We start from the raw sequence: 25,985 nt of genomic DNA, 5'->3' as shown, positions 1-25,985 counted from the left end.
GTAGCATCGCCCCATGATCCCCTAGGTATCACTGATAATGCCTGCAAGAACCAGTCGATTATGATTAACGTACAGTACGGTCCCTTCATCTCATATATCCTGATCGAATCTGCAACCATTGGTTTATCGAGTGTTGCATAATAATTCGATAACTATGTGACACATATAATAGTGGCATCGTGTATACTATTGGAGAACTCCTTCTCCAACGTACACATCTCATACTCTGGCCAGAATTTCCATGCACTATTATTACATCAGATCACATAGGATATTCACACCCGTAGGTGAGCGGTGAATCCCCAACTACAATGCACTGGCTCCTATATGTGTCGCAACTGTACCCAACCTCGCCACCTGATGACTCTCCTGGAGCCGGTAAACGAGTCAAAGCACAACCCTAGCATATAGAGCCTCAGTGTTGTCCCGGGTCGTAAGGACTAATGGTGTACAATGATAACCACGGACTTATCCTCTCGATGAATGATAACCACTTGGAAAGTCCGAGAGAGGGTTGTTCGGTATAATCATCATATGACTACCCATCTGCATGTTTGGACATCTCCATGCCCTTACTAAGAAATGCAGTACACAACATCACAGATGCTAGTCTCAAGCTCAAGCGACCATTATCCCTGTTTTAGGCGGCTGAATCGACTAGGAACGAATTTAGAATATGCAGTGTTTACAAATGAGTTTCAACATCGAATTACGATTCATTTGTATTAAAGCATAATCAAGGACTTTATCTATGCTGTTTGCATGGGTATACTGATGAAGTATAACAAGACCATAAAAAGTTAAATTATATTAAAATAAAGATTGTTTATTTCATTTGAGTCAATAAATTCCCTAGCCAACCGTTGGCTTGCAGGGCATCTACTCTAACAATACTAGCATGCAATTTATTGTAGTGTTGATTGCATAATGATATGCTAGTTTGACAGTATGTTTTACTGCTTTAGAAAATACATAATTAACTGATTATCTGATTTGATTGGAAGCGTGTATTATTGGAGAAATCAGAACCGATTCTTGATCAGAAGTATGATGATCAGAGGAGGACTGAGATAGATTTGTTAGATTTGATTACTAACCATTTTGATAATCAGATATGCCTTCTCGAAGAGCACCAGAACAGGGTAGTACTTCAAATAATTCGATGGATGTTACAGCGACACACATGGAAACACTGTTAAAAAGATTTCAGTCATTCAAACCGCCGACTTTGAAAGGCACTGAGAATTCTATCGATTGCGAGAGTTGGCTTGATGATATTGAGATGTTGTTTGATTTACTTGACTACACAGATGAGCGTAGAGTCAGACTGATTGGGCACCAGGTACACGAGGTTGCAAAAAGCTGGTGGCTCACAACAAAGAAATGTTTGGAGCATCGAGGTACGATGATTACTTGAAAGATCTTTAAAGCTGAATTTTATCAACGATTCTTCCCAGTATCGTACAGAAAGGACAAGGGTGCAGAGTTTGCTAACTTGAAACAGGGTCATCTGAATATTGAAGAATACGTGGCCAAATTCTCTACCTTGCTGCGTTTTGCTACTCATGTTGCTGATAATGATGAAGCCGTGGCGGATCAGTTCATCAATGGGTTTAATCCAAATATTTTTACACTGATAAATACAGGGCGACCAAATAATTTTGTTGATGCCTTGAACAGAGCAAAAGGACCTGAAGCGTGCCTGATCAGAAAGCGAGGAACTTCGTATGTCGCTCCAACACAGAAACAACAACAACCTTCAGCCCAGTTCCACCAACCACCTCATAGATTTGATAGTGGTGGTAGCAGCAGTGGGAAGAAGGATAATCTGAAAGCCTGAGGGAAACAGTTTAAGAAGTCTGGAAGTAGTTCATCTAGCTCCAGTGGCTCACGACAGACCGTTTCTGGCCAGAGTTATACAGGGATCTATTGCAGAACATGTGGAGGAAGACATCTAACAGAGCAATGCCAAAGAGTGCTTGGTAATTGCAATATCTGTCGGCAGCCGGGACATTTTGCCAGAGTCTGTCCACAGCGAGGTTTTCAACGATCCCAAAGAGCAGAATCATTTGGATCTGTGGCTCAGACGAATAGACGATCATCTGCTGTTCACTCTTTCCAGCCACCAACTACCCAGTCACAGCCGAGGCCATGAGGAAGCCAGACTGTTAGCCATCCTCCGAGACAGCAGGCCAGAGTGTTTGCGTTGACTGAGGAACAGGCCCAGGAAGCACCTGATGATGTGGTTGCAGGTAACTGTTCTCTTTGTGGTGATCCTGCTTATGTGTTGATTGATACGAGTGCATCCCATACTTTTATCTCTGAGCGATTTGTATTGATACATGGTTTTCCTGCTGAGTCATTATCTACTGTAGTATCTGTCTCTTCACCTTTGGGGAGAGGTCTTATTTCAGTAAAGTCTGTTAGCCATTGTATGCTGCAGTATGATGGTAATGAGATAGAGTTAGATTTTATTGTACTTGGGTTATCTGATTTTGACTGCATTATTGGTATCGATATGCTGACCAAATACAGAGCTACCGTAGATTGTTTCCAGAAAATTGTAAGATTCAGACTTGAGATGGCTGATGAATGAAAATTTTACTATAAGGGTTCCAGAGCTCGAATTCCTTTGATATCTGCTTTGTCTATGACTCCATTATTACAGAAAGGAGCAGAGGTATTCCTTGTGTATTCAGTAGATGTACTGAAGTCGAGCAATTCATTGGCAGATTTGCCAGTGGTTTGTGAGTTTGCTGACGTCTTTCCAGATAAGATTCCGGGTTTGCCTCCAGTCCGAGAAATAGACTTCAGCATTGAACTGATACCAGGTACAGTACCTATTTCTAAAACTTCGTACAAAATGGCACCAATTAAATTGAAAGAATTGAAAGATCAGCTAATGGATTTACTAGCCAAGGGCTACATTAGACCGAGTGTTTCTCCTTGGGGCGCTGCAGTACTGTTTGTCAGAAAGAAAGACGGTTCCATGAGACTCTGCGTTGATTATCGGCAATTGAACAAGGCTACGACAAAGAATAAATATCCTTTGCCTCGTATTGACGATCTATCAGTTGCAGGGTTCTTCTATTTATTCCAAGATCGATCTGAGATCTGGATATAATTAGTTGAGAGTCAGAGATTCTAACATACCAAAGACAGCTTTCAAAACCAGGTATGACCACTATGAGTTTATAGTCATGCCGTTTGGTTTAACAAATGCTCCAGCTGTATTTATGGGTTTGATGAAACGTATATTTCAGAAATATCTTGATGATTTTGTGATTATCTTTATTGACGATATTCTGATTTATTCGAAAAATCTGAATGATCATGCTGAGCATCTGAGAATTGTATTGAAGACTTTGAGGGCTGAGAAATTGTGTGCAAAGTTATCGAAAGTGAGTTTTGGCTGAAACAAGTTGAATTTCTTGGACACATTATATCTGGAGATTGTATTTCTGTTGATCCTATCAAATTTGAGGTCGTGATCAATTGGCCTAGACCGACATCAGTGCCAGAGATACGCAATTTTATGGGTTTAGCGGGCTATTATCGTCGATTCATCAAAGATTTCTCCAGTATTGCTCAGCCGATTACTCAGTTAACCCAGAAGAATGCCCCTTTTGTTTGGTCAGAAGCGTGTGAATCCAGTTTTCTGGAATTGAAAAAGAGATTAATCAGCGCTCCGGTGTTGACTCTCCCGTCAGATACTGGTGATTTTGTTGTTTATTGTGATGCTTCTCACAGAGGAATAGGTTGTGTTTTGATGCAGCAAGGACATGTTATTGCTTATGCCTCGAGACAATTAAAACCACATGAGACTCGCTACCCGATTAATGATCTTGAATTGGCTGCCATCGTATTTGCATTGAAAATTTGGCGACACTATCTATATGGTGAGAATTTTGAAATTTATTCTGATCATAAGAGTTTGAAATATCTATTTTCATAGTCAGAACTGAATATGAGGCAAAAGTAGATGGCTTGATTTATTGAAAGATTTCGATTGTGAAATCAAATATTATCCGAGGAAATCAAATGCAGCAACTGATGCACTGAGTCAAAATGTATGTTCTTTATCCCTATCGACAATTGGTGTCTCGAATTTGATTGAAGATTGATGTCTTTCTGGATTAGTATTTGAGACAGATTGTCAACCTCTGAGACTTTATACCATTCAAGTTGAATCAGAGCTGATTTTAAGAATCAAAGAAACACAGAAAGTCGATCATAATATTCAAAATTCGATTATGATGGTCAGATCAGGGCATCAATCAGAATATCAGGTTCGTGATAATGTGTTATATGTGAATAATCGTCTTGTTGTGCCAGATGTTTCAGATTTGAGACAGCAGATTTTGACAGAAGCACACTGTAGTCGTTTTAGTATTCATCCTGGTGGCAGAAAGATGTACAATGAACTGAAGAAACAGTTTTGGAGGAAATAGATGAAATCAGATATCGTATATTTTGTATCCAGATGTTTGAATTGCCAACAGGTGAAAGCAGAAAGGAAGAAACCAGGATGTCTGTTGCATAGCTTAACTATTCCAGAATGGAAATGGGATCACATTTCCATGGATTTTGTTACGAAGCTACCACGATCCTCCCGAGGTTGTGATGTGATTTGGGTCGTTATTGACAGATTAACCAAATCAGCGTGTTTTATTCCTTACAGAATGACGTACAGACACGACCAAATGGCATAGATTTATGTCAGAGAAGTGGTCATATTACATGGCGTGCCAAAGTCCATTGTATCAGATTGTGATCCTCAATTTACTTCACACTTTTGGCACAGTTTGCAAGAAGCTCTAGGTACGAAATTACATTTGAGTACTGCATATCATCCTCAGACAGACGGACAATCAGAAAGAACTATCCAAATATTGGAGGATATGCTTAGAGCTGTAGTGCTAGACTTTGGCACTAGTTGGCAAGATTCCTTACAACTTTGTGAATTCTCATACAACAACAGCTATCAGACGAGTATAGAGATGGCTCCGTTTGAAGCTTTGTACGGCAAGAAGTGCAGATCCCCTCTTTATTGGGATGATATCTTTGAGGTGCCTGAACTTAGACCTGATATGATTCGAGATATGAGTGAGAAAATAAAGATGATTCAGCAGAGAATGAAGACAGCTCAGGATAGATAAGCCAAATATGCAAATATTCAACATCTAAATTTAGACTTTGAGCAAGGAGATAGAGTATTTCTGAAGATTTCTCCTTTCAGAGGCGTTGTCAGATTTGGCAAACGAGGAAAGTTGTCTTCACGTTATATCGGTCCTTATGAGATTCTTGAGAAGATAGGTAATCGTGCCTATCGACTCGCTATTCCTCCTTCTCTATCTGGAATACATGACGTCTTTCATGTGTCTATGCTACGGAAATATCTTCCTGATGCTTCTCATGTCCTTTGGCCTGATGAGGCCGAACTCGATGAAACTCTGAGTTATTTTGAGAAACCACTTAAAATTCTAGATCGTAAAGAAAAGCAGCTCAGAACGAAGACTATTCCGCTTGTGAAAATTTAGTGGAGTCGTCATGGCATTGAAGAAGCCACTTGGGAAACTGAATCAGACATGAGACAGAAATTTCCAGAGTTGTTTCACTAATATGAGTTCTTTATTCAGCTTCTAGTGTCTATAGTGTTAAACAGAGACACACGTTTCACTTTATCGTTTTGGAAGAGTCTACATGCAACATTGAGGACTACGCTACTATTCCGTACAACATTTCATTATCAGATAGACGGTCAGTCTGAGAGATTCATACAAATTTTAGAGGATCTATTCCGATCCTACGTGATCGATTTCCAAGGGAGTTGCGAACCAAAGTTACCTCTAGTGGAGTTCACTTACAACAACAGTTATCAGTCATCTATAGGAATGGCTCCATTTGAGGAACTCTCCGGAAGGAAATGTAAATCGCCTATCCATTGGGACGAGGTAGGAGAAATAGCTGCGATGGGACCCGAGATAGTTCAACACACCGCATAAATGGTCGCCAAGATCCGAGACAGAATGAAAACTGCTCAAAATAGACAAAAGAGCTACGCAGACAAAAGAAAGCGATATCTTGAGTTTACAGTAAGTGATCACGTGTTTATAAAGATAGCACCTATGTAGGGTGTTATGAGATTTGACAAGAAAGGCAAACTTAGTCCAAGATGCATTGGACCATTTGAGATACTCGAAAGAGTAGGAGTATTGCCATATCAAGTGGCGTTGCCAACTAATCTCGCAAGAGTTCACAACGTCTTCCACATATCGATGCTCCGCAAGTATATGTCAAACCCTTCACATATACTGAACTTCGGGCCCCTGCAACTTATGCCAAACCTGTCATATGAGGAGATGCATACTCAAATCTTGGGTAGACAAGAGAGAAAATTGCAGAACAAGGTTATAAAAATGGTCAAAGTCAAGTGGCTGAATCAATCGGAGGAAGAAGCCACGTGGGAGACTGAGTCAGAGATTAGGAATCGCTATCCCGAACTATTCGGTAAGTCTTAATTTTGAGGATAAAATTTTTTTAAAGGGGCGAGGATTTGTAATGTCCAAAAGCCAACCTGCGTATACCACATCCATGCAAATGATTTAAATTGCTTAATTATTTTGTTTAATTGATTTTAAATGCTTACATGATGCATATTATATGATTAAAGGTCTGATTGCATGACTAAATGATTAGATGGCATGATTTTATGAAAACTGTAGATTTTACCCGAATATTCAATAATAGGCCGGGGAAAGGAGACCGGGGACGACGAAGATAAAATAAATATTTTTCAATAAATATTTCAAGGCTTATTAAAAGATTAAATTTTTCAAAAAATTGGTAGAGTTCAAATTATTTTACGAGACGAGCTTGATTTTATCCGGGAAGCTGGTTTTGGGCAAACGAGGAATTTTAAAAGATCAAAAGTATTATTTTTGAAAATAAATTTTTTTAAACTTTTATTTTTCAAATAAATAAGTTTTATTAGGCCTAATTTACTTAGGATTAGTAGGCCCAATTGCTCCTAAAACCCAAGGCCCAAAACCTAAGCCCATTAACATGCAATTTTAAATCTATAAAAAAGAAATCCTAGGTCTTTTGTACATCATATCAGCCGAAATCACAAACAAAACACACACAATTTTCGAAAACTTTGAGGAGGAGAAAACTAGGACTCTTCCCATGCGCGCAAGGGGAAGCTCGAGGCTCTGGTGAGGGCTAGCTAGGGATGGTCAAGAGGGTCCAGTAGAGTCCAAGTTAGGTGTCTGGGCTGCTGGTTCACAGTGGCTAGAAGAAAAGGGAAAAAAAAAGAAGGGGCTGAGGCTGTGAGAAGATTTGCGTGTGGGCTTCGTGCGCGGGTTGGGGGGCTTGTGCGTGGGTCAGTAGGGTCCCTAGGAGGTCTTATGAGGATATGGTTCAAGGTGTCTCGGCCAAGGTTCGAGAAAATTGGGCCGAGGCTCATTCAGGGTGAGTTAGGGTTAGGTTCATGGTTCATGAGGGTAATTTAGGAATAAAAAGTTTATATCTAAAGTTTGGGAAGAAAATATTAAAGTTGTGATTAATTCGGAATTAAAATACTTTACGAATTATTAATTAAGGAATTAAGTAAAAAATTCCGATTTTACATTAAATAAAAATATAAAAAAATTTAATTTAAGTTTGAATAATTATTTGGAATAGTCTCGAGTAAATAAAATTAAGAAAAAGTAAAAACAAGAATTTTTAAGTACAAGGGCAAAACGATCATTTTACACCTAGGTAGTGCAAAAAGGGTTGACAGTGTCCCGAGGGATCATAACACTTGTTAAATGATATTCTATAACGTTTATGATGTAAATATGAGAATTTATGAATTATGATAAAGTTGTGCAATTTTAACTGTTAAAAATGCTATTTTTCGAATGTGGAAAGGACACGATATTTTATAAATAAAAAGAAAATAAAAATATTTGAAGGATGTGAATTGACTGTGACAAAGGATATGATCTATGATTTTTGGGAATATCATGAGGGACAAGGTGTGACGTACCGCACTTAAAAAAAATTAATTTGTGGAAAAATAAATTTTTTTCTTAAATAAGTAATAATCTCTCAAAATAAAATATAAATAAAATGCTTGCCTAAAAATTTGAAATGTAAAAGAGCTTGCAACAAGTACTTGTTTAAACAACGTGAAGTAATTTAATGAAAGTCAGAGTAAATGAATTTAACGTGCATAAAAATTCTTGAAAACTTAAGCGGTCCTCGGGTTAGGCCTCCGCACCGTCTGAGCCAACTCATTGGTCCCCGCCTCTTGCCTCCTCATACTCGTCCTCACCTGTATCGATCAAGTCTAGCGAGTCTAAAGACTCAACTTATATAAACTGAGGATAAAAAGTAATACATAATAAAGCCACATGCATTTTAAAGTAGCACATACGTACTTAAACTCTGAACATACTTACATAAACATAGACGTGCCATCAATTCATTAACGTTTTCATAAACGTGTTTGCGTCATACATACTTAAACATGCATAGTCATCATCATTTCGCGTAGATATATGTTTCAAAGAAGTGACCCATAACATAATGCGCCTGATCAGATTAAACCATAGTATTGGGCTGGCAGGGATCTTCACAGTCTTTTGACCGAACGTCCACTCCCACATACGTAAGATCCCCAATCATGATATACCGGGTGGATTGGTCCCTGGTCATGCTTTACCGCCGTAGGATTCGAAACGACAACATATTTGTTTTTTGAGATCTAAAAACCATTCTAAAATCGTTTCAAACATCATTGCTCAAACTTTTCATAACATAAACGGATTTTTACACACAATGTGCATCCAAATATTTACTATGACTAGATCGATGCAGAAAAATAAAAGAATATTCATGTCTTGATGATTATATATACTCACGAAACTACGAACAAAACGAGGATATGTGAGAACCGATCCGAGACGACTTGTGGCACGTTTCTTGCTAAAATCGAACGTGACTCTACTGAAGAAAATTTTAGGGGAAAGGGGTGGCTGCTGCATACTATTTGAACCATAGTTCTTATTAAAAAATATGGAATACCAAGTGTGTGTGTGAGTTTGTGTCGAGTGGGGTGTGTTTGTAGCGTGTAAGAGTGTGTGTGAGAGAGTTGGTTAGGGAGTTAATTAGGGGGTTAATTTGTAAAATAAAAATACTAATAGCTAATTAACAGGCTAAATAAAATACTAATCCCCCACTAATTTACTAGCACCCCTTATTTTAAATAAAATGCACAAGTGTAATATTTTCAAGATTTAAAATACCCAATTATTCAAATTAGTATTTTTGAAAAGTTTAAAATCTTAAAATCATACCACATTTTTCATAAATCGCCTAAATCGTCATCAGTCTCTTTTCCCGATTTCGCATCGAGTATTTGCCTGACATAAAACTCGAGAAAACATTTTAGCGTGCATCAAATAAACATGTAATAATTTAAAGTAATGTAAATCATAAATCATGCGTCGATAAAAATAATTTTAAAAATTAAATAAATAATTTAACAATTTCGTGAATGCATGGGTTTACGTGTACTGATTTTGGGCTCTACAATTCCTTCCCCATTTATATAATATTTCATCCTCGAAATTAAATCTTACCAAACAACTCCGGGTAGCGACTTGTCATATATGCTTCGGCCTCCCAAGTGGCCTCCTCCACTGATTTATTCAGCCACTGGACTTTGACCAACTGGGTCACTTTGTTCCGAAGTCTCCGCTGCTATCTGTCTAGAATGTTGACATGTATTTCTTCATATGATAGATCTGGAGCAGGCTGCAATGGCTCAAAACTCGAAACATGCGAAAGATTTGCCCTATACTCCCTAAGCATCGAAACGTGGAACACATTATGTACTCTGGCCAGATTCGGCGATAGAGCTACACGACAAGCAAGTGTCCCAACTCTGTCAAGAATTTCGAATGGCCCAATGAATCTAAGACTCAGCTTGCCTCTCTTCCAAAACCTCATAACACCCTTTATGGGTGCTATCTTCATTAATACGTGATCTCCTATGGAAAATTCGAGATCCCTTCTTCTCTTGTCAGCATAACTCTTTTGGCGACTCTGTGCGGTCTTCATCCTGTCTCAGATCATGACCACCATGTATGCAGTCTGCTGAAAAATCTCAGGCCAAGTTCTGATCTCTCACCGACTTAATCCCAATAAATTGACGATCTACACTTCCTTCCGTACAGTGCTTCATAGGGAGCCATACCTGTAGATGATTGAAAACTGTTGTTGTAGGTAAACTCCACTAGGGGTAGTTTAGAATCCAAATTCCATGGGAAATCGATCACACATGCTCTAAACAAATCTTCCAATATCTGAATCACTCGCTCAGACTGGACATCTGTCTGAGGGTGGAATGCCGTACTGAATAGCAACTTCGTCCCCATAGCTGCATGTAAACTTTTCCAAAAGGACGATGTGAATCTCGGGTCCCTGTCAGAGACAATAGAAATTGGGATCCCGTGCAATCGGACTATCTACTGGATAGAGCTTTGCATACCGAGTCATGGAGAAATTCGTCTTCACTATTAAAAAGTTTGTCGATTTAGTAAGTTGATCCACTATAACCCAAATGGCATTAGATCCTCTAAATAACCTCGGCAACCCAACAACGAAATCCATGGTGATATTCTCCCATTTCCACTCGGGAATAGGGAACGGCTTAAGCATCCCTGCTAGCCTCTGATGATCTGCTTTCACTTGCTAGCAAGTGAGACATTTAGATACAAATTGGCGAATGTCCCGCTTCATCCTTGACCACCAATACAACATCTGTAAGTCCTTGTACATCTTGGTACCCCTTGGATGGATAGAATACGGAGATGTATGTGCCTTTGTCAAAATATCCTCTCTGGTCGAATCAACACTAGACACTCACATCCTTCCTCTGTACCTCACAATACCATCGGACACTGCGTAGAGTGCACTACCCTTGGCTTCATCATTAAGTCTCCATTTCTGTAACTATTCATCCTAAGGCTGACCTTTATGGATTCGGTCTAGAAAAGAAGACTAGACTGTCAGATTATATAACTTGGGAGCTCTGCCCTTAGGATAAACTTTTAGACCAAACCTCTGAATATCTGATCGAAGAGATCTCTGCTCTGACAACTGCGCTATGACGGTTACTTTCCTGTTCAAAGCATCTGCCACAATATTATCTTTCCCTGGATGGTAGCTAATTTAACTATCGTAGTCTTTTACTAACTCCAACCACCATCTTTATCTCATGTTCAACTAATTCTGCGCGAAGAATTACTTGAGACTCCTGTGATCATTGAATATCTTGCATTTCTCTCCATACAAATAATGTCTCCATATCTTCAACGCAAAGACAATGACAACTAACTTGAGATAATGAGTTAGATAGTTCTTCTCATGCACTTTCAACTGTCTGGAGGCATATGCTATGACCCGACCATGCTGCATCAATATTGCACCTAAACCGAGCTTAGAAGCATCGGTGTATAAGAGAAAATTGCCTCGCCTTGACGGCATGGCTAAAACTGTCGCTGGGATAAGAATTTGCTTCAAAGTATTGAAGCTCTTCTGACATTCTTCACTCCATACAAATTTATACTTTTTCTGAGTCAATGAATTGAGTGGCACTGCAATCGAGGAAAACCCCTGAATAAATTTTCTATAGTACCCTACCAAGCATAGGAAACTACGAATCTCTGACGTGTTCTTCGGCTCAACCCATTCTTTTACTGCTGCCACTTTAGCTGGATCCACCTCAATGTCACTGCTAATATGATATGTCCCCAGAATGCTACCTTCCACAACCAGAATTCATACTTACTCAATTTTGCAAAAAACTTGTTACTCTGCAAAATTGTAACCAAATGCTACCTGTGTTCCTCATGGCTCTTCGAGTATATAAGAATGTCGTCAATGAATACTATGACAAACTAATTTAGGTAAGGTTGAAATACTCGATTCATTAGGTCCATAAAAATCGCTGTAGCATACGTCAGTCCAAATTGCATCACTAAGAATTCGTAGTGCCCATATCGAGTTCTGAAGGCTGTCTTATGAACATATGCATCCTTTACCTTCAGTTGATGTGTGGGGACCTGGACGCTAACTTATTTTCTTAACTCATCGTTGGGATTAAATGGATCAATTAATTAAACTAGGTCGAAATTTTATTTTTTTAACTGTGGAACACTTAATACACAAATGTTCAAAATACTACAACAAGTTATGTTCTCTTAAAGAGTTTGATTTAAAACTTTGTATCGATTTATGTTTTCGTAGATTATGATCCATGTTGCTTGACGAATGTTATATACTGTTGTATATGCTTGTATGAAATGTATGTATACATTGTTTATATTGGGAAATATGTTTCTCACCGGAGTTATCTGGCTGTTGTTGTGTTTGTCTGTATACATGACAACAGGTGGGACATGATCAGGGTCGAGAAGAGCATGAAAGATCAAGATTAGAGTGGTGATCCGGACTTAGATGTAGAAACTGGTTGTTCCACACTTATTATGTGGTTATTATACACTAGTTTGTTATGACTTTATTTTGAACAAGTATTGTACCTTTGATCATGTTGTAGATATTGAACTTGATCTTGTAAATTGAATAAGATGGAACATAACTTGTTGTAGTATTTTAAACATTTGTGTATTAAGTGTTCCACAGTTAAAAAAATAAAATTTCGACCTTGTTTATTTAATTGATCCATTTAATCCCAACGATGAGTTAAGAAAATAAGTTAGCGTCCAGGTCCCCACACATCAACTGAAGGTAAAGGATGCATATGTTCATAAGACAGCCTTCAGAACTCGATATGGGCACTACGAATTCTTAGTGATGCAATTTGGACTGACGAATGCTACAGCGATTTTTATGGACCTAATGAATCGAGTATTTCAACCTTACCTAAATTAGTTTGTCATAGTATTCATTGACGACATTCTTATATACTCGAAGAGCTATGAGGAACACAGGTAGCATTTGGTTACAATTTTGCAGAGTAACAAGTTTTTTGCAAAATTGAGTAAGTATGAATTCTGGTTGTCGAAGGTAGCATTCTGGGGACATATCATATTAGCAGTGGCATTGAGGTGGATCCAGCTAAAGTGGCAGCAGTAAAAGAATGGGTTGAGCCGAAGAACACGTCAGAGATTCGTAGTTTCCTATGCTTGGTAGGGTACTATAGAAAATTTATTCAGGGGTTTTCCTCGATTGCAGTGCCACTCAATTCATTGACTCAGAAAAAGTATAAATTTGAATGGAGTGAAGAATGTCAGAAGAGCTTCAATACTTTGAAGCAAATTCTTATCCCAGCGACAGTTTTAGCCATGCCGTCAAGGCGAGGCAATTTTCTCTTATACACCGATGCTTCTAAGCTCGGTTTAGGTGCAGTATTGATGCAGCATGGTCGGGTCATAGCATATGCCTCCAGACAGTTGAAAGTGCATGAGAAGAACTATCTAACTCATTATCTCAAGTTAGTTGTCATTGTCTTTGCGTTGAAGATATGGAGACATTATTTGTATGGAGAGAAATGCAATATACTCAATGATCACAGGAGTCTCAAGTAATTCTTCGCGCAGAATTAGTTGAACATGAGATAAAGATGGTGGTTGGAGTTAGTAAAAGACTACGATAGTTAAATTAGCTACCATCCAGGGAAAGATAATATTGTGGCAGATGCTTTGAACAGGAAAGTAACCGTCATAGCGCAGTTGTCAGAGCAGAGATCTCTTCGATCAGATATTCAGAGGTTTGGTCTAAAAGTTTATCCTAAGGGCAGAGCTCCCAAGTTGTATAATCTGACAGTCTAGTCTTCTTTGCTAGACCGAATCCATAAAGGTCAGCCTTAGGATGAATAGTTACAGAAATGGAGACTTAATGATGAAGCCAAGGGTAGTGCACTCTACGCAGTGTCCGATGGTATTGTGAGGTACAGAGGAAGGATGTGAGTGTCTAGTGTTGATTCGACCAGAGAGGATATTTTGACAAAGGCACATACATCTCCGTATTCTATCCATCCAAGGGGTACCAAGATGTACAAGGACTTACAGATGTTGTATTGGTGGTCAAGGATGAAGCGGGACATTCGCCAATTTGTATCTAAATGTCTCACTTGCTAGCAAGTGAAAGCGGATCATCAGAGGCTAGCAGGGATGCTTAAGCCGTTCTCTATTCCCGAGTGGAAATGGGAGAATATCACCATGGATTTCGTTGTTGGGTTGCCGAGGTTATTTAGAGGATCTAATGCCATTTGGGTTATAGTGGATCAACTTACTAAATCGACAAACTTCTTAATAGTGAAGACGACTTTCTCCATGACTCGGTATGCAAAGCTCTATCCAGTAGATAGTCCGATTGCACGGGATCCCAATTTCTATTGTCTCTGACAGGGACCCGAGATTCACATCGTCCTTTTGGAAAAGTTTACATGCAGCTATGGGGACGAAGTTGCTATTCAGTACGGCATTCCACCCTCAGACAGATGTCCAGTCTGAGCGAGTGATTCAGATATTGGAAGATTTGTTTAGAGCATGTGTGATCGATTTCCCATGGAATTCGGAATCTAAACTACCCCTAGTGGAGTTTACCTACAACAACAGTTTTCAATCATCTACAGGTATGGCTCCCTGTGAAGCACTGTACGGAAGGAAGTGTAGATCGTCAATTTATTGGGATTAAGTCGGTGAGAGATCAGAACTTGGCCTGAGATTTTTCAGCAGACTGCATACATGGTGGTCATGATCTGAGACAGGATGAAGACCGCACAGAGTCGCCAAAAGAGTTATGCTGACAAGAGAAGAAGGGATCTCGAATTTTCCATAGGAGATCACGTATTAATGAAGATAGCACCCATAAAGGGTGTTATGAGGTTTTGGAAGAGAGGCAAGCTGAGTCTTAGATTCATTGGGCCATTCGAAATTCTTGACAGAGTTGGGACACTTGCTTGTCGTGTAGCTCTATCGCCGAATCTGGCCAGAGTACATAATGTGTTCCACGTTTCGATGCTTAGGGAGTATAGAGCAAATCTTTCGCATGTTTCGAGTTTTGAGCCATTGCAGCCTGCTCCAGATCTATCATATGAAGAAATACATGTCAACATTCTAGACAGATAACAGCGGAGACTTCGGAACAAAGTGACCCAGTTGGTCAAAGTCCAGTGGCTGAATAAATCAGTGGAGGAGGCCACTTGGGAGGCCGAAGCATATATGACAAGTCGCTACCCGCAGTTGTTTGGTAAGATTTAATTTCGAGGATGAAATATTATATAAATGAGGAAGGAATTGTAGAGCCCAAAATCAGTACACGTAAACCCATGCATTCACGAAATTGTTAAATTATTTATTTAATTTTTAAAATTATTTTTATCGACGCATGATTTATGATTTACATTACTTTAAATTATTACATGTTTATTTGATGCACGCTAAAATGTTTTCTCGAGTTTTATGTCAGGCAAATACTCGATGCGAAATCGGGAAAAGAGACTGATGACGATTTAGGCGATTTATGAAAAATGTGGTATGATTTTAAGATTTTAAACTTTTCAAAAATACTAATTTGAATAATTGGGTATTTTAAATCTTGAAAATATTACACTTGTGCATTTTATTTAAAATAAGGGGTGCTAGTAAATTAGTGGGGGATTAGTATTTTATTTAGCCTGTTAATTAGCTATTAGTATTTTTATATTACAAATTAACCCCCTAATTAACTCCCTAACCAACTCTCACACACACACTCTTACACGCTACAAACACACCCCACTCGACACAAACTCACACACACACTTGGTATTCCATATTTTTTAATAAGAACTATGGTTCAAATAGTATGCAGCAGCCACCCCTTTCCCCTAAAATTTTCTTCAGTAGAGTCACGTTCGATTTTAGCAAGAAACGTGCCACAAGTCGTCCCGGATCGGTTCTCACATATCCTCGTTTTGTTCGTAGTTTCGTGAGTATATATAATCATCAAGACATGTATATTCTTTTATTTTTCTGCATCGATCTAGTCATAGTAAATATTTGGATGCACATTGTGTGTAAAAATCCGTTTATGTTATGAAAAGTTTGAGCAATGATGTTTGAAACGATTTTAGAATGGTTTTTAGATCTCAAAAAACAAATATGTTGTCGTTTCGAATCCTACGATTTTTCGGTTGGTTTTCTGGAAGAACTTTCAACATATAAAATGTAGTACTTTTTGATACTTTGATTTGATTGTAAATTTCGTAATTTTTGGCGAAGAAACGATAGAGATATATTTTTTATCGTAACATCGCACAAGATGTGAAATTTATGTGTCACAAAAACCCGTCACCCTCTGTTATTTCGAATTATGCGACTTATAGGTTGATTTTCTGGAATTATTTTCAACCTATGATTTTTATTAATCTAAGATATCTTCAATTTTATGGAAAATTCGTAATTTTCTGATAAGAAATGAGAGAGATATGCTTTTTATCATAAAACCGCTCAAGTTGTGAAAATTTGCGCATGTTGTTCACATTTTCTCAAGTTTTAGTTGCAGGCTTCGTTGGGATTTCCTAAATCTTTGCTACTGTGATTAAGGCAGCATGTCCAGAGCGTTCCAATGAATCCTCGACGTTTTTAAGTATGTTCTACATGCAAAAAAAGAAATTTTTTTAGGTTTTTGAGGTATGCGAATTGTCTTGTGACCAATTATGACGGGTTTGGAAGCCGGAGAACGTGTACGAGGACCTCTCTAACCCTGTAAAGCATGACCGGATTTTGATCAGGATTGGGAAGCGGTAAAGCATGACCAGGGACCAATCCACCCGGTATATCATGATTGGGGATCTTACGTATGTGGAAGTGGTCGTTCGGTCAAAAGACTGTGAAGATCCCTGCCAGCCCAATACTATGGTTTAATCTGATCAGGCGCATTATGTTATGGGTCACTTCTTTGAAACATATATCTACGCGAAATGATGATGACTATGCATGTTTAAGTATGTATGACGCAAACACGTTTATGAAAACGTTAATGAATTGATGGCACGTCTATGTTTATGTAAGTATGTTCAGAGTTTAAGTACGTATGTGCTACTTTAAAATGCATGTGGCTTTATTATGTATTACTTTTTATTCTCAGTTTATATAAGTTGAGTCTTTAGACTCGCTAGACTTGATCGATACAGGTGAGGACGAGTATGAGGAGGCAAGAGGCGGGGACCAATGAGTTGGCTCAGACGGTGCGGAGGCCTAACCCGAGGACCGCTTAAGTTTTCAAGAATTTTTATGCACGTTAAATTCATTTACTCTGACTTTCATTAAATTACTTCACGTTGTTTAAACAAGTACTTGTTGCAAGCTCTTTTACATTTCAAATTTTTAGGCAAGCATTTTATTTATATTTTATTTTGAGAGATTATTACTTATTTAAGAAAAAAATTTATTTTTCCACAAATTAATTTTTTTTTAAGTGCGGTACGTCACACCTTGTCCCTCATGATATTCCCAAAAATCATAGATCATATCCTTTGTCACAGTCAATTCACATCCTTCAAATATTTTTATTTTCTTTTTATTTATAAAATATCGTGTCCTTTCCACATTCGAAAAATAGCATTTTTAACAGTTAAAATTGCACAACTTTATCATAATTCATAAATTCTCATATTTACATCATAAACGTTATAGAATATCATTTAACAAGTGTTATGATCCCTCGGGACACTGTCAACCCTTTTTGCATTACCTATGTGTAAAATGATCGTTTTGCCCTTGTACTTAAAAATTCTTGTTTTTACTTTTTCTTAATTTTATTTACTCGAGACTATTTCAAATAATTATTCAAACTTAAATTAAATTTTTTTATATTTTTATTTAATGTAAAATCGGAATTTTTTACTTAATTCCTTAATTAATAATTCGTAAAGTATTTTAATTCCGAATTAATCACAACTTTAATATTTTCTTCCCAAACTTTAAATATAAACTTTTTATTCCTAAATTACCCTCATGAACCATGAACCTAACCCTAACTCACCCTGAATGAGCCCCGGCCCAATTTTCTCGAACCTTGGCCGAGACACCTTGAACCATATCCTCAAAAGACCTCCTAGGGACCCTACTGACCCACGCACAAGCCCCCCAACCCGCGCACGAAGCCGACACGCAAATCTTCTCACAGCCTCAGCCCCTTCTTTTTTTTTCCCTTTTCTTCTAGCCACTGTGAACCAGCAGCCCAGACACCTAACTTGGACTGTACTGGACCCTCTTGACCATCCCTAGCTAGCCCTCACCAGAGCCTCGAGCTTCCCCTTGCGCACATGGGAAGAGTCCTAGTTTTCTCCTCCTCAAAGTTTTCGAAAATTGTGTGTGTTTTGTGTGTGATTTCGGCTGATATGATGTACAAAAGACCTAGGATTTCTTTTTTATAGATTTAAAATTGCATGTTAATGGGCTTAGGTTTTGGGCCTTGGGTTTTAGGAGCAATTGGGCCTACTAATCCTAAGTAAATTAGGCCTAATAAAACTTATTTATTTGAAAAATAAAAGTTTAAAAAATTTATTTTCAAAAATAATACTTTTGATCTTTTAAAATTCCTCGTTTGCCCAAAACCAGCTTTCCGGATAAAATCAAGCTCGTCTCGTAAAATAATTTGAACTCTACCAATTTTTTGATAAATTTAATCTTTTAATAAGCCTTGAAATATTTATTGAAAAATATTTATTTTATCTTCGTCGTCCCCGGTCTCCTTTCCCCGGCCTATTATTGAATATTCGGGTAAAATCTACAGTTTTCATAAAATCATGCCATCTAATCATTTAGTCATGCAATCAGACCTTTAATCATATAATATGCATCATGTAAGCATTTAAAATCAATTAAACAAAATAACTAAGCAATTTAAATCATTTGCATGGATGTGGTATACGCAGGTTGGCTTTTGGACATTACAAATCCTCGCCCCTTTAAAAAAATTTTATCCTCGAAATTAAGACTTACCGAATAGTTCGGGATAGCGACTCCTAATCTCTGACTCAGTCTCCCACGTGGCTTCTTCCTCCGATTGATTCAGCCACTTGACTTTGACCATTTTTATAACCTTGTTCTGCAATTTTCTCTCTTGTCTACCCAAGATTTGAGTATGCATCTCCTCATATGACAGGGTTTGGCATAAGTTGCAGGGGCCCGAAGTTCAGTATATGTGAAGGGTTTGACATATACTTGCGGAGCATCGATATGTGGAAACGTTGTGAACTCTTGCGAGATTAGTTGGCAACGCCACTTGATATGGCAATACTCCTACTCTTTCGAGTATCTCAAATGGTCCAATGCATCTTGGACTAAGTTTGCCTTTCTTGTCAAATCTCATAACACCCTACATAGGTGCTATCTTTATAAACACGTGATCACTTACTGTAAACTCGAGATATCGCTTTCTTTTGTCTGCGTAGCTCTTTTGTCTATTTTGAGCAGTTTTCATTCTGTCTCGGATCTTGGCGACCATTTATGCGGTGTGCTGAGCTATCTCGGGTCCCATCGCAGCTATTTCTCCTACCTCGTCCCAATGGATAGGCGATTTACATTTCCTTCCGGAGAGTTCCTCAAATGGAGCCATTCCTATAGATGACTGATAACTGTTGTTGTAAGTGAAATCCACTAGAGATAACTTTGGTTCGCAACTCCCTTGGAAATCGATCACGTAGGATCGGAATAGATCCTCTAAAATTTGTATGAATCTCTCAGACTGACCGTCTGTCTGATAATGAAATGTTGTACGGAATAGTAGCGTAGTCCTCAATGTTGCATGTAGACTCTTCCAAAACGATAAATTGAAACGTGTGTCTCTGTTTAACACTATAGACACTAGAATCTCATGCAGTCGAACTATATTTCAAATATATAGCTCCGCATACTGAGTCGTGAAAAAAGTCGTCTTCACTGATAGAAATTAAACATCTACTACTTAAAAATACTGCTAAATTTTTTTTTTGTAAACATAATTTTGAAATTTGAAATCTTGCATGCATGCACTACTGCTGAAAAATATACTTTTAACAAAATAATCATGGTCAATCAACAGATAAAACAATGCAGTTTAAAATTTGCCAACTCGGCCCTCAAGCATGCATTAACAAAATAAAACGAGTAAAATCCTAAAAAATATCATAATAACGTATAAAACGGATCGTATCTACTCAAAGTTCATAAAAACGTGATGTGCGGAAAAGTGTGGTCCTCGGGTAGTGAGCACACATCCAGCCCTGCATACTCAGGATTCGGCACATGCAGTCTCCTCCTGAAAATGCTCACCAGCATCACACACGCCTAGTGAGTCTAAAGACTCAACATTCATGTACCACTAATAGCAAATACATGCATATACATAACATGCAACGGTGAAAATTACTGTAATAAAATGCGTTTCATGAACTTAAAAGCATACATGTAAACATGTCATGAAAAATCATAATGTAATGCCCGAAATTTTTATTCTGATAATCTGTAATTATTGATTATGATTGGATATGATTATGAAGGATCGTTCCGAGACACGAAATGAGATTGCATGGGAGATTTAATGTGCCGAGGACAGTACCATTCGCGCACATGCGCGACAGAATGCGCGCACATGCGCGAAATGGGCAGAAGACCTCGCGCATATGCGCGATGCGCGAGCTGTGCTAGAAGCCAATGCCAATTCCAGATAACCTCGTGCATATGCGCAATGCGCGAGCTGTGCTAGAAGCCAATGCCAATTCCAGAGAACCTCGCGCATATGCGCGGAAGATGAGCGCGCATATGCGCGAGTTGCCGAGATGTTATGTGCTGAGACTAGTAGGTCTCGCGCATATGCGCGAGTTAAGGTCGCGCATATGCGCGAGACGTGCTGAACCAAGGATGAGCCACGTTTCTTACCTATGCAAGTGGATATATATATTGGTCATTCCTTCATATTTGATCAAAGAAGAAATCAAGAAAAGCTTCAGAGAATTTGCAAAAAATCCTTACGCCTTTTTACATTTTAGATTTCTGATTGTGGAAGATCCGCCTGTCAGATTTTGAATCCGACTTCACTACTGTATTCCTATCGACGCAGGCTACAACTGGTCGTAAGTTTTCTTAAGTTTGTTATGATTTAAAATTATGGCATTACCAGAATTGGATATGATTCATAGATGGTGTTCTCTACATGTAAGACATCGTATAATCAAAACCGGATTGAAGAACAGATACAGTATGAAATTGTTATTATTTTCAGAGTTGATTTGATTGAGATTGATATCAGATTTGTGTTGTATCGATTATGAGTTGTGGTAATTGATATCTGTTGATATTATATTGACGGGGATATTCAGATTGTTCCGTTATGCCGTTGATTTTGAGTTAGATTCAAATTGATCAGATTCGGTATTGATTTGAGCAGTATATTGATATTATACTTCTTGATATTTTCATTGCCAGATTGAGTATTGACAGACTTCAAATTCCAGACTTGAACGTTGTCAGAACTACAATTAAAGAAATGTTTAAGTCAATATCAAACCGGGAGAATGACTCCAGTGTGAAATACTTGAGTTTCCCTAAACCACATAATTATTGTTATTGTGTGCATTGATTTGGATTGATTTGCTTGTTCTATTGATTTATAGAAAGCATGTATTAGACGATTGGTCTCTGATGAAACTTAAAATTAATAATTTATTATATGTTAAAACCTATATTTTAAAATTTAAGTTTCATTAAAATTATAAAATTATGTTATTTTAGTATTGATTGTTTATATTTAAGTGTCTTACTAAATATGTTTTATTTTCAGGTTTTCTACGTGTTAGTAAAATAATGATAACTCAAGCTACAAAATTCAAATGGAGGTGATTAAACATGTTTGGAATCTTTGAGAAATTATCTACAATTTTGCAGAAGACATGATTGCCTAAAAAATTCATTAAGATGATCAAATTGTGCAAATATCAAAAGGAGGACAAATTTACTTTTACTATGACCAGCTTATAGTAAAAAAATCATAAATAATTCAATATTTAACCAAATGAGGTGAACCAAGTGGCCAAGTTCATCTACAGACAATTCCCTACATGTTTCTTGTTTTGAGCCAAGTCAAATTCGGTGACTAAAGTCGTGGAACATAGCATTGAAAGAAAGGCCATGGAATTGAAGTTGGAGGAGACAAAAACTACTATTATAACTACATGACATTATTAAAATTTTTGACTCTTTCTCTCATTTGGCCTATAAATAGAGGTCTTGTGCTAGCTTGAGAATCATTCTATCTCATTGTAAAATATAGTGTGAGTGTGTATCAAAGTTCTAAGTTCCAATATTTTTTCTTTCATTTTCTTAACTATGAGTGATGATTTTAGTGTTGATCAAAAGTAAGCTCATGGCAAGCTAATCTATTATGTCAAGGTGAAGAGGATGAATTCTTGGTGAAGTAAGATTGTTTATATTTTGTATATTCTCTATTTATTTCATTTCATTTAGCTAACTTCTTTTTATTGTAGGTATAAAAATGAATTATTTGTTGTTATCAATTTACATCAAATGCTTGATACCATTGAAGTGATTATCTTGATTTGTTGTTTAATTTTGATACAATAAATATTTCATCGATTATTATTATTGTTATATTATATATATTTATATTTATATAATTATATCGTAGATTTCATTTAGATGATAGCGTGGCTCTGCCGGTTGTTCTAAATGCAATATTATGATTTAATACTAACATCTAACAATCTAACATTTACTTTATCGCAACTAACTTTTACTTTTCGCATCTAATTTTTACTTTACGTCAAATAACTTTTACATTCCCGCAACTAACTTTTACTTTATCGCAACTAACTTATTAAATCTTATATTTCATTTAGGCAATTGCGTGGCTCTGCTGGTTGTTCTAAATGAAATATAATGATTTAATTTAACGTTTACTTTATGCAATTATATATTTATATAGTTATATATATAATCATAGGTACCATATGTAAAATATCGGTTAATTCGGTATTTTCTATAGTGATAACTATATTATATTATATGTGTGTTTAATTATTTAATTTCTCTTGGAACCATTATTTATGGTGGTTTCCTTTGTTTTACTTTTAGTTAAACAATGTTACATAAACCAAGAATAAATTCTTGAGCCTTGACAAAATTTTATAATTTGTAAACTTCATTCTTGAATTTAGTAATTTATAAATTAATAAATTTAAACTAAAAATAACCCCTCTGTGGATCGATCTCGTACTCACGAAATATATTACTTGCATACAACCTAAACTTGGGTGAATTATAATTTAAGTAGTAGCAAGTTTTTGGCGCCGTTTCCGGGGAGGTATAAATTAAGTTTATATTTGTTATTTATGTGTTATTTATAAGTATTGTGTTGTTTTTACTTGTATGAGTATTTGGAGTCGTAAAAAAAGTAGTAGACTTATTCGAGTATCTGAAAATAATTTAAACATGGATGATGATTCAAATAATCAAGATAATAATAATAATATAATAATAATAATAATAATAATAATAATAATAATAATAATAATAATCAAGAACATGATCAATTAAGAACACTTAGGCACCATATGAATCCTATTAGAACTAGTGCCCCATCTTGTTTAGTTTTTCCTCCTGATGCATCTAATTTCAACTTTAAACCTCAAATTATTCAACTTTTACCAAATTTTCATGGCTTAGATTCTGAAAATCCATATTTACATCTAAGAGAATTTGAGGAAGTTTGTAACACTTATAATGATCAAAATTGTAGCATGGATATATTTCGATTAAAGCTTTTCCCTTTTTCTCTTCCCATAGAACAAACTCTTTCAAAAGACAAATTACAACTTTTTCTCAAAAACAAGGAGAAACATTTTATCAATATTGGGATAGATATAAAGAATTACTTAATACATGCCCACATCATGGTTTTGAAACATGGAGAATAGTTTCTCACTTTTATGAAGGTCTTATACCTAATGATAGGCAAATGATAGAATTCATGTGTAATGGAACTTTTGAAGATAAAATCCCAAATGAAGCTATGGAGTATTTGGATTCATTAGCAGAAAATGCTCAAAATTGGGATAATATAGGCACAATAGAACCACCAACAACTAAAATCAATAATTCAACAAATGGAGGTGGTATCTATAATCTTAAAGATGATATAGATATTCAAGCCAAACTTGCATCTTTAGCAAGAAAAATTGAGTCATTAGAAATAAAAAAGAGTGGTCAATTAAAAAGTATTCAAGAAATTGTTTGTCATATATGTGATACACATGATCATTATACAAAAGATTGTCCAACATTACTTTCATTTAAAGAATGTCTCCATGAACAAGCAAATTATGTTAACAATTATAAAAAACCAATATTAGATCCTTTTTCACAATCATATAATCTTGGATGGAAAAATCATCGTAATTTTAGTTGGAGGAATGATAATAATGCACAACCCTCACAACAATATTTTCAAAATAACCAAAATCATCAAGGTTATATTCCTTATGTTACACCTCCAAGAAAAAACTTTGAAGATGTAATTCATGCATTTATCCAAAAGCAAGAGTCTATCAATATTCAAAACAGTCAATTTATGAGTGATTTGAAAGAAACTCTTGCAAAATTTGCATCTGCACTTAATATTCATGAAAAAAGAAAATTTCCATCTCAACCTCAACATAATCCTAAAAATCAAAATCAAGAATTAAAAAACGAAAAAATTGATCAAATAAAATTTGTTATTACGCTTAGAAGTGGTAAAATAGTTAATGATCTATATAGTAATGAAAACAAGGATCATTTAAAATCAAAGAGTAAGGATGATAATCCTGAAAATTTTGAAAATGATGATACCTTAAATTCTAAGAATAATATGGTGAATGATAAATCATCTGGAATAGTAAATGAGTCAAATAAACCTCCACCATTTCCTCATGCATTAACAAATCATAAAAAACAAAAAAGTGATTCTGATATCTATGAAGTTTTTAAACAAGTAAAGATAAATATTTCATTATTAGATGCTATTAAACAAGTACCTTCCTATGCAAAATTTTTAAAAGACTTATGTACTGTGAAGAGAAAATTGCATGTGAAAAAGAAAGCATTCTTGGCTGAACAAGTAAGTTCTATTCTACAAAATAATTCAAGTTTAAAATATAAAGATCCTGGTTGTCCAACAATTTCATGTATTATTGGAGAAAATAAAATTAAAAAAACTTTGTTAGATTTGGGAGCAAGTGTGAATTTACTTCCTTATTCAGTTTATGAAAAATTTAATTTAGGTGAATTAAAACTCACTTCTGTTACTCTCTTACTGGCGGATATGTCAATCAAAATACCTAGAGATATTGTAGAAGATGTGTTGGTTCAAGTTGATAAATTCATATATCCTGTAGATTTTATTGTCTTGGATACACAACCAATAGAAGTACATAATGAAATTCCAGTAATATTGGGACGACCATTTCTAGCAACTTCAAATGCTTTAATTAATTGTCGAAATGGAATAATGAAATTGTGTTTTGGAAATATGACTCTAGAACTTAATGTGTTCAATTTATGTAAACAACTAAGTATAAATGAAAATGAATATGATAATAAAATAGAAACAATTGTGGAAAAAAATATACAAGGTGGAAATCAAAAATCTGAAGTTTTTTCAATTGAAAGTTTTGAGTCGGAAAATAAAGAAGATGATAATACAGAACTTGAATTAAAAGTTTTACCATTAGAATTGAAATATGTATTTCTTGGTGAAAATAAAATATGCCCTGTTGTAATTTCTTCCACTCTTTTACCAAATCAAGAAGACGATTTAATTAACTTACTTAAAAAATATAAAAATGTAATTGGATGGACTTTGAAAGATATAAAAGGTATAAATCTTTTAATTTGAACACATAGAATTCACTTGGAAGAAAATGCTAAAACATATCAACAACC

General features: G+C 36.3%; 1 non-coding gene across 1 annotated transcript; it reads right to left on the bottom strand.

The window, feature by feature from the left end:
* Nucleotides 1-23,854: 23,854 nt before the first annotated feature.
* On the bottom strand, nt 23,855-23,963 carry LOC142544014 (small nucleolar RNA R71). The gene has a single exon (XR_012819982.1). It is a non-coding gene; the product is annotated as a small nucleolar RNA R71 (small nucleolar RNA).
* Between the last annotated feature and the right edge of the window lie 2,022 nt (nt 23,964-25,985).

Source organism: Primulina tabacum, chromosome 4 (genome assembly GCF_025594145.1).
Source record: "Primulina tabacum isolate GXHZ01 chromosome 4, ASM2559414v2, whole genome shotgun sequence".
NCBI lineage: Eukaryota > Viridiplantae > Streptophyta > Magnoliopsida > Lamiales > Gesneriaceae > Primulina > Primulina tabacum.
This window is presented reverse-complemented; position numbering and strand designations above follow the sequence as displayed.